Consider the following 19,764-nt stretch of genomic DNA (forward strand, 5'->3'; position numbering starts at 1 on the left):
ACCTACCTTCTGTTTAACGGAGTGGGCTCACTCCATTTCCACTGGTGGGAAAGAAGCTGTGAAAAAGTCACCCATAACTTTTACCACCATAACTGGTGGCAATGTTGCAATTGGGTCTTTGAAAGAAAAGGTGAAAAGGTAGATTATAGGAATTAGTCTTTTTGAGGAGAACCTAAGAATAACCAGTTAGCTCCTCAGTTTCTTAAAAATTGAAAGACACTTTCACCTTCTCATACCTATTGAAAAAGAGACCACAATTAAACATTGTGTTTAATACATTTGTTTTACACCCATTCCCATCTGTTAGACCCATTTCTTTGCTTCGGTCACTGTGTCAATGCCAGCCCAGTTTTGGTCAAATCCAATAAATTTCCTGATAATTGGACAGTTCATTATACCAAATTCTTCCACACAGAGGAAGAAAGCATAAACATAAAAATAAAATATCACTTTTTAAAAAATGATGTTGACTTTAACCAGCCCTCCAGCTGGGTAAAGGGTCTCATTTCTGAACCATTCAACAAACATCCCTGGGAATGGGACTGTCCCAGCTACCAGGAGAATCTAAAACCGAGTAAGATATTAATATCTTTCACAGCATTTGCTTTGTAAAGAGGAAACTGCAAGCCAGTAACTAAAACAGAAGTAACATAAAATTTGCCTCCAAAGAGATCACACATCTTAACAGTGGAAGCAGAATAAGAGAGAGCTGACTGTGACCCCAGCAGTCAGAAGACTATAAATCAGTGGCATTTGCATATGGGGATTTTATGAACACCGTGAGGATAGGCATGGAGTTATAAGTGTGCACGCCCGAAGAGTGTAAGTGGTTAGATAAAATTTGGTGGGAGATGAGGCCACGAGAGCTTGGGACAAGACTGCAGAAGGTCTCAAATGTCATTTTAAAGCATTTCAGCCTTATTCTTTAGGCTGCCCCTGAAGACTGTGATGAACGGGAGAAAGGTCAACTTACTTAGGTTTTAGAAAGATAACTAGGGCAGCCATGTGAATGACAGATTTGAAGATCTGGTTAATGAGGAATAGTTAATAAGACACTTAAGGAATCCAGGTTTATTCATGCGATCGATTGGATAAGGAGTTCCTCATAGGAAGCTTTTAAATTGTTTTTTCTCATTTCATTTCACCAAGTTTTGCTCAGAAACCTATTCAAATTCAAACATCCACAGAGTTTTCTTTAGAACTGTAATGACATTTTCAGATACATAAAGACAACATTTCAACCAGAACTCTGAGGAAGATATTAAACTGATATCATCTGGTTCCTTAATATTGGATTCTGAGGGAGTTAAAAATATGCTCCTTGTGATGAAAATTTACGTTATAATGAACATTTGATTTTTTTTATTGGTGTATAATTGACATGTAACATTATATTCGTTTGGGGTGTACAACATAATGATTTGATATTGTATATGCTGTAAGGCGATCACCACAATAAGCCTAGTTGCCAACTATCACATCCAAAGTTACAAATACTTTTTTTTCTTCTGCTGAGAACTTTTAAAATTTATTCTCTTGGCAACTTTCAAGTATGTGCTACAATGTTATTGATTATAGTCACCATGCTGTGCGTTATACTTCATAGTCTCTTGATTTTATAAATGGAAGTTTACTTTCTGACACCTTTTACCATTTTTCCCACCCCTCCCCAGCCCTCTCCGCTCCAGCAACCACTGCTCTGCTCTTTGTTATCTATAATTTTTGAACAGGGGAGAGTGGTTACAGAGAGTCCGGACTGCAAGTACTGGTGCAAAACACCAAACCAACAAAAACAACAAGAACATAAGATAAAGGGACACTTATAGGATTTAAGTAATGTGCTTATCTTAGATATTAGCCTCTGTCATTTTTACAAAGTATTTCATAGATTGCAAAGATCTAAAGAAATTGCCCGCATTGAGTATAAGAAGTCATAACAATGCCTTTTTATATCTAGAACCAGTGTTAATTAGATATGACTTTGAGAAGTCTTTTAAAGAGCAGGTGAGATGGAGTGCATTACCAGGATAGAAACCAGCCAGTCACGAACAACCCATTGAACACATCAGTAGGAAAAGTCTTTCCCCAGAGACTCGTTATTTGATGATTGAAAAAGAATGTCTAGACATCAAATGGATTTTGGACAGTTTAAGGTACTAAAGTATTTTCCTGGGGAAAAAATTTATATTAGAGACAGATCATAGAGCTATACAATAGTGGAACAGAATGAAAGATGAGCAATGCCCTGCTTGTAAGATATTATCTGTCCCTGTAGCAATGTATATTTGCATTTACCCCAATAGTCTTGTTAATGAAATATGGTGGTGTGTTTGTTCAAGATGGTTTCTGGGGAGGGGGATTATTCAGTGGAATTATTAGTGAATTGTCCTTACTGTCCATGCAGAGTAAGATTTTCTGCAATCAAATCTTAGTGAAAAAGTTAAGGAAAATTTTCTCATGATTGTACCCAGGCATGCTTCTCTATAATTTTCTCTATTGCCCACCTCATCCTCCTAAAGGAAGGAGCCATTTTAGGTCCTGCAGGAGGTGAATGCAGGCAGGAAAAATACCAATGGATATTTTTGTATTGCTCTATATAGGAAGTTATATCTGGTGAATAGGAATTTACTATTTATGATTATATTCTATCTAATGAACAGTGAAATTTTATACTTGCTCTAACAATCTGTAGAGTCTGTTGGTTTTTCTGTGTAGTCAATTTACATCTAGACGTAATGTAGTTTTATCTCTTCTTGATTTTTATCTCATTCTTTCTCTTATCATTGGTTAAAGCATCTAATTTCTAGTTTTGACAGACATATTGATAATGGACAGTCTTTTCTTATTACTGAATTTAATGATAGTGCTTTGAAATTTCTATGACCAAGTTTAATGTTTTCTATAGATTTCTGAACTGTATCCTTTATCAGGTTAAGGAAATTACCGTCTCTCTGAAACTTACTGTCAGTTTTTTTTTTTTATTTATTTTTTATTGGTGTTCAATTTACTAACATACAGAATAACCCCCAGTGCCCGTCACCCATTCCCTCCCACCCCCCGCCCTCCTCCCCTTCTACCACCCCTAGTTCGTTTCCCAGAGTTAGCAGTCTTTACGTTCTGTCTCCCTTTCTGATATTTCCCACACATTTCTTCTCCCTTCCCTTCTATTCCCTTTCACTATTATTTATATTCCCCAAATGAATGAGAACATATAATGTTTGTCCTTCTCCGACTGGCTTACTTCACTCAGCATAATACCCTCCAGTTCCATCCACGTTGAAGCAAATGGTGGGTATTTGTCATTTCTAATAGCTGAGTAATATTCCATTGTATACATAAACCACATCTTCAGTTTTTTAACATGAAGAAGTGTTGAACTCTATTAAATGCCTTTTCCTCATTTATTGACTTGATCCCATGGAATTTTGCATTCATTCTGTTAATCCAAGATCAGGGCTGCCATGTTTGGCTATGCAAACCATACTCCACTCAAATTTAAAATGGCATCATCCCCATAAACTCCATCCTCAGAAACCCCAGTGTGGATGGGGTGTCTTGGAGATTTGTCATGTATCCTGTCCTATGGAAGGTATATTCATAGACTTTCTAATGTTAGAGCATCATTGAACTCCTGGCTGGAGAGCAGCTACTGGTCTATCAGGACAAATCTGGCTACTTTTACAAGAAATCCTATTTTCCATTCTTCTATAGTAATAGAATATAAGCCAATACATGCTTTCACATTAGATAATTCGTTCCTCGGTTTCAGTTGCACTAGATATGTCTATGTGACTAAATTTAGGTCAACAAAAGAGAAGCATGAGTGATATATGCAACATGCAAATCAATTTAAAGCCAAGGCATTTTCTTGAAGTTCCTTCCTTTTTCAACAAGCAGGAACAAATCCCACTTTTGACAGAGTAGCTGAGGGCAATGCCCAAGGGCAGACTCAGTAAACTGTGGTGAGGGCCAAAATTGGCCCTCCAACTATTTTTATGAATAAAGTTTTATTGGAATACAATAGTTTCCCTTTGCTTATGCATTGTCTATGTCTATTTTCATTCTGGAACAGCAGTGTTAGGTAGTTGTGACAAAGAACATCTACCACACAAAGACTGAAATATTTACTATTTGGCCTTTGACAAAAGAAGATTGTTGGCTTCCACCTGCCCTACAGCCTGAATTCTCAAACTTTACCGGGTGGCAGAATCATGAGGAAAAAATTTTTGAGTGAATTCTGGCCCACCAATACATGTAATTCAGTACATCTGGGGTGGGGCCTGAGATTTTATATTTCTGACAAGTTCCTAGAGGACGTAGATGCTAATCTATGATAGTCCATAGACCATAGTTTGAGAACCACTGGCCTATGGGATAGTTGAACAAGAAGGGGGAAAACCAGTTCCCTAAATGATGGATGGATTTTACCCACCTGCCTGAAAACACCACTCCTACTTTGACTGTCTTATAAGATTCAAATCTCCATATTTAAACCCCATATTTTGGGGGGTTTTTCTTATACTAGTTTAAACTCTAAATTACCCAAATACCCTTATGATGTTTTGATAGGTAGTTTGATAGATTGACAGGTAATAGATAGATGCATTTTGTCATTACATACATGGATACATACATGGATATATTCCATTGGCTAGTATTTATTTAGAATATTTACTATTTATGCTCGTATATGAAATTGGTTTGTGATATTTTTCTCTTATGCACTACTTAGCAATTTTTGTGTATGTTAACTTCATAATTATTGTAACCTCCACTTTACTCTTTTAGTGGTTTGGTAGGCTAAAAATTATGTTTGGGTGATACAATAAAATGATACCTGTAAGGGAGATATTACCAACATAGTGGAGTAGGAAAGCCCAGACTCAGTCCTCCCACTAATATCAACAAATAGGCATTGACCCACAAACAAACAAACAAACAAACAAACAAACAAACAAAAAACAGCTCTGGGCAAGCTATGAAGTCCACTTTAAAAACTTTGGCAACATAGTAGTAGAAAAAACTTGAAAGGGATGAACAACCAGCTTCTATCATCTTTGGCAGCACAGCACAAAGGTCTCACTTTTAGTTCCACCAAAAATCACTAGGTGGAACCATACAGAGGTGGCTAGAAACAAGGGAGGAATCAGGGCTACCAGTTTCAGTGTGCGGTAGGAGTGACGGCAGTTTCCAGTGACCCATGTCCTGCAGATGACCACCCCTAGAAGTTTTCACCACTGAAAAAACCAATGGCCAGCGCAGCTGCTATGCACAGTGTGTAGATTTCACTGGTTTTTGTCCCACAGGTATTTGCTTTCCCTGATACCAGCTGCCTGAGTCCTTCCTTCCTTCTTTCCTCTGCCCCCACCTCATCCCCTGTCCCTGAAGGAAATTGTGACCTGCATGAGCAGCCAGTCCAGGCAGCTTTGCAACTACAAGATGCCAAGGCTCTCACAGCTGTTGATAGGCCTGATTTTGACCGTATCTCCTGTCACTGGTCAGTACCACTGGGCTCCCTTGCAACTAGCCTCTCCCAGCTATCCAGTAGCATACCCCAAGCCTGCCAGTCAAAACTGGTTTCCATTGAAATGCACTCATCTGAGAGGAAACTGTACCCTCAGGAGTCATAGAAGGGTATGCAGACAGCCAGGACTCACACCACTGCTCATGCAAGGAAATGCAGCCCTATTTACTGTTGTTGATTTCCACCACTGGGATCAGCAGCTAGGCCCTCTAGCTGTACATCTACATGCCCTCAACTTGACTCCCAATACCAGTCTCCACTGCTATGTGACCATGACAAGAAACAGTGATCACCAACACCAACTGTCAGGGCCCCCAGAGTTGGGGTGTGTCTGCAGTCAGCTTCAGGACTTAGAGCCTATTCTGGCCCCCAACACTATGATTTGCAGCTGGCCCCTGCCACTACGCAGACACTTGCAGCTGACCCCCACAGCCACAGTGTGTGTATATCACTGATTCCAGCCTCCACTACTGCCTGCCCTGGTCCCTAGCCACTGAACCTGGAAGTACTGAGGACCCCAACAGCCTTTGCAGTCTCTACAGATCCCCACAGTGCTCCCCAAGGGCCATGAAGTTGTCAGTGCCACGTACCTCTGTGGTGTGAGCTGGTGAGTCATGACACCCCCCGGGATCTAGAGCTAATGCACATCCCCTCTCAGCACTTGCACAGATAGACCTGAGGTCACTGCATACTTTAGCATGCCCCTACCTGCAGGTGAAGATTTTTCCTTACTGTAGTCAATCCATAAAGTCTGGAAGAGATGACAACTTCTTCAAATGCACTTATACATGGCTATAGAGATGATGAAGAAGCAGGGAAACATGGCATGATTCCACCAAAAGAACACAGAAAACCTTCAGAAACAGATCTAAAAGAAATGGAGATACAGGAATTGCTCAACAGAGAATTTTAAATAAGTCTCAGAGAGTTACAAAAGAGCACATAAAACAATTTAGCAAAATAAGGAAAACAATACAAAAAAAAAAAAAAAAGAGGTTCAACAAGAGAGAGAAGACATACAAAAGAACCAAATGGATTTTTCAGCTGAAGAATACAATGACTAAACAGAAGAATTCAGTAGGGATCTCCCAAAGCTGGCTGGAGCAAGCAGAAGAAAGAATAAGCTCAAAGACAGATAATTTGACATTATCCAGGGAGAACAGCAAAAGAAAAAAGAATGAGAAGGAATGAAGGAATCCTACAATACTTATGAGACACGTTACAAAAAACAATCTATATATCACTGAAGTCCCAAAAAGAGAAGAGGGAAGTCATAGAAAGCTTACTTAAAGAAAAAATGGCTAAGAACTTTCCGAATGTGTAGAGAGATTTGGGCATCAAGTATATGGAGCTAACAGGTTACTCCAAAATTTTAATCAAAAACAATCTTCTTCAAGACACATTATAATAATATTTTAAATGCAGCAAAAATTTTTTAAAGTGTCCCTAATCCAAGCAAATCCTCATAAGGCTGACAGCAGATTTCTCAGCAGAAATCTCGTAGACCAAGAGAAAATACGATGATATACTCAAAGTGTTAAGAGAAAAGACTGCCAACCAAGAATACTTTATCTGGCAAAGTTGTCCTCCATAAGTGAAGGTGGGTTAAAGACTTTCCCCAAAGAAACAAAAATTGAGGCAATTCATCATCACTAGACAAAGAAAACAACTCCATTTATATTAGCTTCAAAAACAATAAAGTACTTAGGAATAAACTTAACCAAGAAAGTAAAAGATCTATCCACCAAAACTCTCTAAGACATTGAGGAAAGAAATTGAAGCACAGGTAAATGGAAGGATATCTTGTATTCATGGATTGGAAGAGTTAATATCGTTAAAATATCCATGGTTCCCAAAGCCATCTGTAGATTCAATAAAATCTCTATCAATATTCTAATGGAATGTTTCATAGAGATGGAAAAAATATCCTAAAAATTCCACGGAACCTCAAAAGATCCCGAATACTCAAAGAAGTCCAGAGAAAAGAACAAAGCTAGAGGTATCACACTTCCTAATTTCAAGCTATATTTTACAGCTGTACTTCTCAAAACAGTGTGGTACAGGACTAAAACAGACACAAAGACCAATGAAACAAAACCAAGAGCTAATATTTGACAAGAGAGCTAAGAATACTAACAGGAAAAGAATGGTCTCTTCAATTAATAGTGCTGGGAAAATCCAAAGAATAAAACTGACCTATCCTACATCACTTGCAAAAGCTAGCTCAAAATGAGTCTTAAAACTAAGGGACTTAAAACTAAGATCTGAAATCATGGAACTCCTAGAAGAAAACATAGGGGAAAAGCTCCTTGACATTGGCACGGGGAATGCTTTTTTGTATATGACACCAAAGGTATAAATAAAAAAAGCAGACATCAACAAGTGGGACTGCATTCAACTTAAAAGCTTCTTCTGCAAAGCAAGAAAACAATCAACAAAGTGGAAAAAAAAAAAAAACAGCTACAGAATAGGAGAAAATATTTTCAAATTATGTATCTGATAAGGGGTTAAAATCCAAACAATGTAAGGAACTCATACAATGCAATAGAAATAATTAATTAGTTAATTGATTAATAATAATGAGATTGAAGAATGGACAGAGGACCTAAATAAACATTTTATTTCCAAAAAAAAAGATATATAAATAACCATCAGGTATATGGAAAGGTGCTCAACATCACTAATCATCAGGGAAATGTAAATCAAAACCACAATGAGATAGCTCCTCACAACTGCTAGAAGGGTTGTCATCAAAAAGACAAGATGTAACAAATGTTGGGGAGGCTGTGGAGAAAAGGGAACTCTCATGCACTATTTGTGGGAATGCAAAGTGATACAGAAACTATCGAAAATTTTTTTAAAATTTGAAAATGGCACTTCTATAGATCCAGCAAATCCACTATTGGGTGTGTATCCAAAGGAGGTGAAATCAGTATCGAGAATAGATGAATATGTGGTATACAAGTATCCCCAGCTTTCTGAAAGTTCTCATTATGCCACCTTTTGTTAATGACTCATATTACTATGATAGCAGCTTTTCTTATAAAATCAAAAATCCTCTTCACATTTTTTCAGTTAGCAGAAATAGGCAGTAACGTGGGTCTTCATTAAAGTGAAGTGGTATAATGCAAACTTTCTGAAAGCTGGGGATGCTTATACAATTTTGGCTTACTAAAGATTTTATAGGAATGCTCTACTTTCAGACAGCAAGGATAAGCTGATAGATAGCTGATAGATTAGATAGATAGATAGATAGATAGATAGATAGATAGATAGATAGATGATAGATAGATAATAGATGTAGATATACATATATACATAAATGTGGGATATATAACATAACTGGAATGGAACACTAAGCCATTAAAAAGAAAGACAATTCTGCTATTTGCAGCAATAGTGGGACAACCATGAGGGCATTTTCAGTAAGTCAGATAGTAAGTCAATAAGTCAGATAGACAAAGATAAATGTCATATTATCTCATTTATATGTGGAATCTAAAATCAAACCTATTGAAACAGAGAAGAGAGTGGTATTTTCCATGGGCTGAGTTGTCGGGAAAATGAGGAGAAATTAGTCAAAAGGTACAAACTTTCAGTCAGAAAACAAATAAGTTCCTGGGTTTTAATGCACATTAGGGTAACTATATCAACAATATTGTAATCGTATATATGAAAGTTGCTATGAGAGTAGAGCTTTAATGTTCTTACCATACGCGCAGCAACAACAAAATGGTAATTATGTGAGGTGAAGGACGTGTTGATTAACCTTATTGTGATAAACATTTCACAATACATATGTTTACCAAATTATCAATGTACATCTTAAACTTATGCAATTTCATATGTCAATTACATCTCAATATAGCCAGGGGAAATTACCTATACATCAATCTGAACCTAGAGGCTTTCAATTACCGGCTTAGTTTCTTCAATGGTTAATGAGTTATTAAAGTTTGTACTATTTTAATATAATTGCAGATGTGATAAGAACCCAAAAGAGAGTAGTGGGATGTTTATTTTTGATAGAATATTCCAGAAATCAGTCTCTTTGGTATGATGTGTAGAGAGAGGGGGTACAAAACAAACTTCTAAAGCCAAAAAGAGGTTAGTGATGCTAGAGAAACCCAAGAGTTTGATGGTCAATGGGGGGGAAGAACTGGAAAGGAAGGTAGTATAAAGGAAGATCATGCGAAGCTCTAAATGCAATAAGGGGTTTAGATCTCATTAAAAAGCAATGAAAAATCATTTGAAGTTTTTGTCTGCAAGTGAAAAATATCTAATTTCCATTTAAAAGATCTTCCACTTCTCAGAGGGAAGTAATACTGTAGGAAAGGAAGAGTGAAAATATGAAGCCAAAGTGGAAGACACTTCTAGTCTGGAGGGATATTGTCCATGCTGCTGGTGAGAAGTGGGTAGATTTGGGATGTATGTTGAGGAAAGTCTTGATGGAACTAACTTGCTGATAAATTTGATGTGGGATGCACATTAAAAATACATGTCTGTAATTTTCTAAAAACTCAGGCTACGTGGAAATCAAGTAGTGTGCCATACTTAGAAATGACATAACTAGGGAAGGGAAAACTTGATTCCACATAAATAACCTAACAGGCTAAGAGATTATTCCTTTTTATATTTTCCTAATTTACAACTGAAGATTCTAATTTAGGGGCTGGATCCTGGAAGCTATTGATTTTACAGATTAGTGCTGTCTAGAAATGTCTCAGGAAGCTACATAACTCTCTTAGGTTCCCAACTGTTGAGAGAGTCCACAGTGTGATCTGGCTTTTTCCTTTTTAAAATTCTGTTTGGCACAAAAGTTGCAAATCATCAAAGCAGAAACAAGAAAGGATTTGCACCACATCTAAGTACTCTAGGTTATTCTTCATAGAGTTTTTCTGAAGAAAAAGATCATCTCCAAATACTTGTCTAAAGGTACAAAGTGATCTCCAATATAGAAACTTAGAAATGGGGCTATAGGCAAAAGCCATCACAAGAAAGGTGATTTCGGGGATAAGCGATATGGTAACCATAACTATTATTACTGAAAGCTTCATATGTATTTATTTCATTATGTCTTGTTCTTGCCATGCCAGCTCTATGAACTTGGTACAATTACCCTTGTTTATAGCTAAAGAAATTGAAGCAGAGAAAAACTGAGTAACCTACCTAAGGCCACAGAGCTTGTAGTGGTGCTAAGAGGACCTGGACCCAGGTCTCCATGATGCCAAGGTCAATGCCATTTAAGATATCTGCCAAACCTCATATATGTCATATTTATGGTTCCACAATGAACACCACATGGTCATCAACACATTGGAGGGTTTGCTCCACTCATTGCTGAATATTACACACTTGTACTAGTAAGATTCGTCTTCCAGCTTTTCTTGGGACATAAAGATGAGGCAGGAAGAAACCAAGCTTCTTGCTTTTAAACATCAATTTTTAAGAAAAATTTTTTTAAGAAAAGACACTTCAAGGTTCCTGAGTGGCTCAGTTGGTTGGGCGTCTGGGATCAAGTCCCGCATGGGGCTCCCTGCCTGCTTCTCCCTCTGCCTATGTATCTCTCTCTCTCTCTCTCTCTCTCTCTCTCTGTCTCTCTCATAAATAAAATTTTGAAAAAAGAAAAGAAGAGATATTTCCTACACTACCTCTAAACTTGCTAGGACTTCGTTTTAATTTTTACTTTTGCTTCTTGACTGGAAGAGGCATTCCCTTGGCATAAGGGTGGGTGGAGTTTTAACAGATCCATCAGGCACACACAACCCCATGAAACACAGGTTAAGATTTCTCATTTGAGGGGCATCGGGGTGGCTTGAGCGTCTGCCTTTGGCTCAGGTCATGATCTCGGGGTCCTGGGATCGAGTCCCAGATCTGGCTCCCCTAAGGGAGCCTGCTTCTCCCTCTGCTTATGTCTCTGACTCTCTCTGTGTGTCTCTCATGAATAAATAAATAAAATCTTTAATTAAAAAAAAATTTCTCATTTGAGATTATCTATATCTGCTAAACTCCTCTACCCCACAACCAATCAGAGATGATTTTCTGCCACAAAAAAATAGTTTCTAAGTCCTCCCTCTTCTACTTCAGGTCAAGAGAAACCACAAACTAGCCAGACCTATGGCCTCTGCAACCAGTTGTCCCCTGCAACTTAGGACTTTGCCGATATGCAATATTCCATCATGTAATATTTCTATCATGTGTCTCCCTCTGACATGATTTTGCCTGCCCACATAAAACAGAAGTAACTTACAATGAGCTTTGAATAGAACTATCAAAAAAACAGGCCACCAATTTCTACTTCCTACGTAATAATCAGACAACCAGGAGCAAAAGATGGCTTGCCACCCTCATTCTGCTACATACTATGATTAACCATCCACCTTGCAAGATACAATGGACCATAATGAGAAACTTCATAAATCTTCATTAACTTCACAGTTTTACCCAAATAAAAATAGCAGTTAGTTCTAACAAGCTGCTGTTTATCAGCCCTACTCTGCCTCCAGTTGTTAATGCTCCTCTCAGTATTTCAGAAGAAGGCTGCTCTTCTGTTTGGTTCCCTCTGCCACGAAGAGAAGGGTTCAAAGAAGAGATACTGTATAGTCTACTACATTTGGCAACATTCTTAGATTTGGTGCTATTTTCATTTTTAGAACGCTTAAAAAAATCTAATCCATTTGTTCCATATCTTTATCAAGTTAGTATCTATCATCACAATGTTATCAATGGTAGAGTCCTAAATGAACACTAGTAGTATTGACTATCCAACAGAGCCATCTGCCTATGGAACTCAAGTGCCACTAATATGATTCACTGGTACATTCAAGGAGTATAAAGAAAATAGACAAATTAAAAAATGTGGACCCATAACTAAAACCTTCAGCACCAAACATTCCTATGTCTAAATGGACTGAAAAATATAAACTCTTGGGGTGCCTGGGTGGCTCAGTCAGTTAAGCGTCTGCCTTTGGCTCAAGTCATGATCCTGAGGTCCTGGGATAGAGCCCCACATCCAGCTCCCTGTTTAGCAGGGAGCCTGCTTCTCTCTCTCCCTCTTTCCCTCCCCCTGCTAGTGCTCTCTCTCACTCTTTCTTTCCTTCTTTCTTCTTTCTTTCTTTCTTTCTTTCTTTCTTTCTTTCTTTCTTTTTCTTTCTTTCTTTCTTTCTTAAATAAATAAATAAATAAATAAATAAATAAATAAATAAATAATAAATAAATTTAAAAGTAAACTCTTCTCAAAGTTGCATCCTGCAGCCAGGTTTTCTATTTTCCCTATTTAATCCTTTTTTTTTTTTTTTTTGCCCATACTAAAAGGAAAGGCATAATTGACAGTGTCAGGAGATCTGACTTCTAGACTCAGCTTTATCTAATATTTGTCGTTTTACCCTCGCTCTGTGGCTTCATCCCTTGAACCCTCAGTTTCCCAAGAAAAATTAGGAGATTATGAGAGATCAGTCATTCTCATACTATTATCAACAGAACTGTACATATAGTTCTATTCCTGTCCCTCCGGGGTTGCCAAAAAGAAGGGGTTGGGTCAAGGGGGAGCCTGGATAAGTGTAGGTTCAAAAATCCCTCATTGACCTTCTTTTATCAGCATTTATTTTGAGGTTCAGTGTCAGATTCTATTTGAAAACTGGATTCCAGCACTAAAAAAAAAAAAAAAAATGTGTTACCCTGAGTTAGATGATTCTTAAGGACAAAATCCCTATGGTCCCAGGATATAGGCACAAGTGGGCATGTTCCTGTAGACATGATTATGGAAGATGAAACACAGTCTGCTCTTTGAGAAAAAAATCAATTAATCAGAAAGATCTGTGAAAAACAGGACCATGAGTGTGAGCACCAGGCATCAGAACTACCTTTTGGTGTTGACAGATCTTGACCCAAAATGGAAGAGACCAAGGAATAAATGATGTAAGATGGTGAAGCTTTTTAAAGACTCCAGCTGTGAATTAAGTGTTAAACATACTCAACAGGATATGTTTTCCTTAGAATCACAATCATTCTGTATTCCAATTTTTAATTTAAATTTTTATGAGGCCATGTCCTTCTTCCCAATATCAAGATTCCCTTACAACTTAGAATGGGTTTCCCCACATATTTCTCATTATGTCCAGTGCTTTCAAAAATGCCATAATACTAACTTTGAGCTTCTTAGAAAATCATTGGTCGTATCAGGCTGATGTAAATAGTCTAAGATAATAGATGTGTTTGGAAATATTGTGAACTAATCACCTTCTTTTAATCGTACATCTCAATTGTTAGTGAAATTTCAGTAGTGTGCTGGCTTCAACTTTGATTCTTCTTCAACTGGCTGATGTTGAGGTAACTCTGCCAATCTATCTTCCCAACACAAATACTTCCTTTTTGTTTGTTTGTTTGTTTTAAGTTTTTATTTAAATTCTAGTTAGTTAACATACAGAGTAATATTGATTTGGGGAGTAGAATTTAGTGATTCATCACTTACATATAACACCCAGTGCTCACCCCAGTGAGTGCCCTCCTTAATGCCCATCACCCATTTAGCCCATCCCCTCACTTGCCTCCCCTCCAGCAATCCTCAATTTGTTCTCTATAGTTAAGAGTCTCTTATGCCTTACATCCTCTCTTTTTCCCTCTCTCCTTATGTTCATCAGTTTTGTTTCTTAAACTCCACATATGAGTGAAATCATGTGGTATTTGTCCTTCTCTGACTGACTTATTTTGCTTAGCATAATATATTCTAGCTCCATTCACATTGTTGCAAATGGTTAGATTTCATTCTTTTTGATGGCTGAGTAATATTCATATATATATGAATATATATATATATATATATATATTCATCAGTAGATGGACATTTGGGCTCTTGCCATAATTTGGCTATTGTTGATATGGCTGCTTTAAATATCAGGGTGCATGTACCCCTTCAAATCAGTATTTTTGTCTCTTTTGGGTAAATACCTAGTAGTGCAACTGCTGGGTCATAGGATAGCTTTATTTTTAACTTTTTGAGGAAACTCCATACTGCTTTCTGGAATGGTTGCACCAGTTTGCATTCCCATCATAAGTGTCAGAGCGTTCCTCTTTCTCTGCATCCTCTCCAACATCTATTGTTTCCTGAATTATTAATTTCAGTCATTCTTACAGGTGTTAGGTGGTATCTCATTATGGTTTTGATTTGTAGTTCCCTGATGATGAATGATGTTAAACATCTTTTCACCAACATAAATACTTCCTAATAAAGGATTATTGAAAGCTAAGGAGAGTGTAGAACAAGAATTTAATATAGGGAGGAGTGGTATAGGAAATCTGTGTGGGCTAAGAGACCATTGGAAAGGTCAATGGGAATAGAAAGCAACTTTCTAGAAAGGATGAGAAGATCTAAAGAGAGAATAGAGTGCTAAAGGTAGTGGGTAGTAAAGTAAATAAAGGTCCTCCTGTCCAGGGACATAACAGTGGGCTCCTAAGATGACTGTATGACTTGATTGGGAGGAAAGACTGGATAAGTTACCACTGCTATGGATGTAGCACCTGTTCTCTGAAGTCTGAGAAGTGAGAACATTGAAGTGTGTGCCTTCAGAACTGGCAGCAGGGGGCAGGGAAGGGCAAGGGGAAGTGGGGTTAGACTACAGTTCAGAAAAAACAGTTTCTTCCTCATCTCTGAGATTTGGTTTCTTTTCAAAAAAGATTTTATTTATTTATTTATTTATTTATTTATTATTTATTTATTTATTCATAAGAGACACACAGAGAGAGGCAGAGACATAGGCAGAGGGACAAGCAGGCTCCCTGTGGGAAGCCCGATTCGGGACTCGATCCCAAGACCCTGGGATCACACTCTGAGCTGAAGGCACATGCTCAACCACTGAACCATCTAGGTGTCCCTGAGATTCAATTTCTTTTGGAGTCCCATGAAAACCTAGGAGAAATCGTAGCTCTTGTCTCAGGTGGCTCCATGGCCAAAGGTGTCAAATAACTTCAGGTAAGGAAAAAGTTTTGTAAACTGAGTCTGAAATTATTGATATATAATTTTGTTATAAGAATGAATTTTCCATATTCAAGATATGCTTAAATATGCTGCAAAAGAGAAATAATCCCCTCAATAATAGTCCATGAACATAATTACATAGCTGGATTTATGCAAGATTGCATGGATTATGGTGCTACATGTAAATAAACATTTAAATGCACAAGATGAACTCTTACTTATAGGAGATCAGCAATGAAGTGAATCCTGTTGTGAGATTGTTTGAAAATAATTGGGAGAATACATAATGATGTGGGGAAATACTCAAAATATATTGTTACATGGGAAAAACAAGTTATGAAACAGTACCATAGAATGAACCCAAATCTGCCAAAATGTCAGTTGTACAACACACACACATATACACACACACGCAATAATATAGTTACTGACATTTGTTAACTGCAGATTCACAATAGGATATCCACACTAGTGGTGGTTCTCCCTGTGTGGTGAGATTTTCTATCCTGGACATGTATTATTATAATTAGAAAACATAATGTGGCATTTATAGTTTATAGATTCACTAGCTATCTTCAAAAAGAAGTGGATTAAAAATAGTTTCCCATCTCACTTCTTGGAAGATTTTTCTGGATACCTGAAGTTCATATATTCAAATATTCCTTCAATCCTATCTTCCTTCCACATAGGACTAGAAATAGAAAAACAAAATGACCCACATAGACATTAAAATCCCCCCAAACACACATTATCATTTATTGAGTTGTCTAAAAAATATATGAGAAATGGCATAAAACTTACTGCAGAGTTTCCTAACTGCCACATCAAATAAATAAATGAGATGTGTCAGAAAACTCATGTCAAGAAACATACCAATTCAGGGGCGCCTGGGTGGCTCAGCGGTTGAGCACCTGCCCCTGGCTCAGGGCGTGATCCACGGTCTCAGGATCAAGTCCCACATCGGGCTCCCTGCCCGGAGCCTGCTTCTTCCTCTGCCTACGTCTCTGCCTTTCTCTCTCTGTGTGTCTTTCATGAATAAAAAAATAAAATCTTAAAAAAAGAAATGTACCAATTCGAAGAAACATGAACTATACCTTGCCCTGACTATCATGGAGTGGGTGGGGGAAGGGATTAAGACAGTGTGAAAATGTGAATAAAATCTTTCAGTGAGTGTAGGACATAGGGAGGGAAGAGGATAATTCTGGAACATTATCTATTTGAATTGATCTCATGACAATTCAACAATTTTCCTGACAATTCACTGAATACATAGTTCTCTTTGCTAATCATCCACAATAAAAATTTATCTCTGTTTTTCTAACAAAAAGAGAATCTCTGTGTAGTGATTAAGCATTTGTCTTTAGATCAGACTCCCTGGGTTTGAATCCCACCACCATCATTTACTCATTAGGGGATACTTATCCAATGTCTCTAATTTTTATGCCCTCCTCTATGAAATAGCAATAGTAATAGAATCTATCACAAGTGGTGGAGAGGATGAAATCTGTGATGGTTAATTTTATATGTCAACTTGACTGGCCATGGGGTGTCCAGATTAAACATTATTTTAGGGTATGTCTTAGAGAGTGTTTTCAGATGAGATTAGCATTTGAATCGGTGGACTCCGTAAAGTAGATTGCCCTCCCCAGTGTGGGTGGGCATCATCAAATCCAATGAGGGCTTGAATAGAACAAAAGGTAGAAGGAGGGATTTGCCCTTTTTGCTTCCTGCTGCATGCTTGAGCTGGGACATCTCTTCTCATCTTCTCTGACCCTTTGGACTTGTACTGAATTACACCACCAGCTGGGTCTTCAGTTTGTAGTCAGTAAATTGTGGGACTTCTCAGTGTCCATAATCACATGAGCCAATTCCTCATAATAAATCTCTTTTTATCTCCTACCGGTTCTGTTTCTTTAAAGAAGCTTGTCTAATACAAATGATAAAGTGCTCAGAACATAACAAGCACTGTATAAATGCTATCATCTTCGTCATCACCATCACCATCATCACCAAGCAGAGCTATGGAGAAACACCGAAGTAATATGAATATGTAAATTTGACTGCAAATGAATGACATTTTAGTGAAATCCATTTGTTTTTTGAACCATGGGTTCACCTAGCCTGCCAAAGCAGCCCAAGATAAACAGAAGTTTCCGTCTTTCAATTGCTCTTGGGAATACACGTAACTTGAACTCAATCCCAATCTCTCAGGTATTTTGATCCTGATTCCTATCTAAGATTGACCCTACACCAATTTAAGGATAGTTAACCTTGAACATGGTGGGGGTTAGGCACACCAACCCCCTGCACAGTTGAAAATTCATTTATAACTTTGGACTCCCCAGAGACTTAACTGTTAGTAACCTATTGTTGACCAGAAGTCTTACAGATAACATGAACAGCTGATTAACACATATTTTGTATGTTATATGTGTTTTTATGCTGTATTCTTAAAATAAAGCAAGCTGGAGAAAATTATATTAAGAAAATCATAAAAGAAAATACATTACAATATTGTACTGTATTTATTGAAAAAACGTGCATACAGGAGAACCCAGGGAGTTCAACCCGTGTTGTTCAAGGGTCAATGTTATTTTAAAAAACTATGTCAAAATACCTTACATTTCCTCCCATTGTGTGTCACCTCCTTGCTGGCTCCTTTCTCAAGTGCCAGATAACCACACTAGCTACCCTCCTCTCCCAAAATGCACAAACATTTGCTTGCACATACATGCACGTGCACGCACATGAATGCACACCACACACGCACTGTCTGATTCTCTGGACAGGTTCAAATATCTTGAGAATTCATCAAGGACAGTTTTGGGTCACTACAATTCAGAAGTTGAGAAGGGAAATATAGACTTTAATTTCTTCCCAAGGGGAGATTGACCCTTATGCCCCAAACTCTGCTCCCATTCAATGAAATTCAAAATAGTTACATGGCAGAAGGATTTCTCTAAGAATCCACATGCTTGTGTGTGTGTGTGTGTGTGTGTGTGTTCATAGAAGAGATAGTGGGCCATAACTCCCCCATAACTTTGCAAAGGTATATTCTAGGATGCTCATCGCCATGGTCAACCTGCATTCCCACCTTGTATTTCCTACCAATGAATGAAAGAATCAACATTTGTCATAAATGATATCACATTTGTTCTTCTCTAATTTCCTCTCCATTAATTCAATGTTCAGTTACATTTTTAAAGCCTTTTTTTAATGTTCAGAACAGAGCACTTGTCACCATTTTAGAGATGGTAAAAACCGAGGCTCGATGGCAAGCTTTCTTTACTCACTGTAGCCCCTATAATTGTACAGCCACCGGAACTGTCTCCAGCATGCTGTTGTGGGAACCAACCCAGTCTGGGAGTCCACACACTTGGATCCTGGCCACTGATTTGACATAAACTATCCATGAGAACTTGGGACCTCATTTTATCTTTCTGGGTTTTAGCTTCCTACCCTGTAAAAGTTGTGGCGAAGGTAGAACCATAGCATCACCCAGGTTTAACACTTTAAATGTATATGATTTTTACTCTGGGAAATTCCACATTTTTTTTTACTTGTTCTCTGATTTAGCATTTGACCTCAATCTTAGTTTCCATAAATGCTCATTTATATTAATATATTAACATTCTTTTCTATTAATTAATTTAATTCATTATTTGAAATAACATGACTAGGAGAAACATTTCATTTAGGCTAAAAATATCGTGTTAATAAAAAATTAACATAGTCCAACATGCCACTGTCCAAAAATGCCCACACAATTACGTGGACATATTTTTTTTAGAGGAGAATGTATTAAGGGGAATCTATGTTAAAAATTACTGGGTATTCAGCCACGTTTAAAAGATAAAGCCTGTTTTGGGGGTTTTTTGTTTTGTTTTGTTTTTTTTCTGGGTGATCCCACACGGGAGGCCTGCAAATGCCATATTTCAAATCATAGGAAATTACAGTTTAGCCAGCGCTCTCTCCCCATGGGCTCAAATAAAATTTCCTGAAGACTCTAGATTGACCACAGGTGGGAAAGGAACTGTAAATGTTCTGAAAAGGTGATCTCTCCGTTATATTAGGATGGTATCCATGATCCTTTCCTCCTCCCCAGACCTCTATGCAATGTTTCAGAACTGAGACTCTGGCCATGAAATCTGCATGGTCTGTCCAGGAGCCATGAATCCCGTCTGCTTGAGAACTAAGCAGAGTGCTCACTCTTACACTTCCAAACCAGCTTCCTTCTGCAGCTTCACCAGTCTGTTTTGAATTCCCC

The 19,764-nt window shown here is 37.8% G+C and overlaps 1 long non-coding RNA gene across 47 annotated transcripts in view; it reads right to left on the reverse strand.

Moving 5' to 3' along the window:
* Window positions 1-19,764, reverse strand: part of LOC144296920 (uncharacterized) — an 87,721-nt gene that overhangs the window by 59,710 nt on the left and 8,247 nt on the right. Inside the window, exon 4 of one of the 47 annotated variants that reach the window (XR_013364000.1) lies at window positions 16,209-17,516. The exons of 45 other annotated variants lie outside the window; for them this stretch is intronic. This is a non-coding gene — a long non-coding RNA (uncharacterized LOC144296920). Of the gene's footprint in view, window positions 1-16,208; window positions 17,517-19,764 lie in introns of those variants that run through there. One more of the 47 variants, XR_013363989.1, reaches the window with a different exon arrangement.

Source organism: Canis aureus, chromosome 2 (assembly GCF_053574225.1).
Source record: "Canis aureus isolate CA01 chromosome 2, VMU_Caureus_v.1.0, whole genome shotgun sequence".
In the NCBI taxonomy this organism is placed as follows: Eukaryota; Metazoa; Chordata; class Mammalia; order Carnivora; family Canidae; genus Canis; species Canis aureus.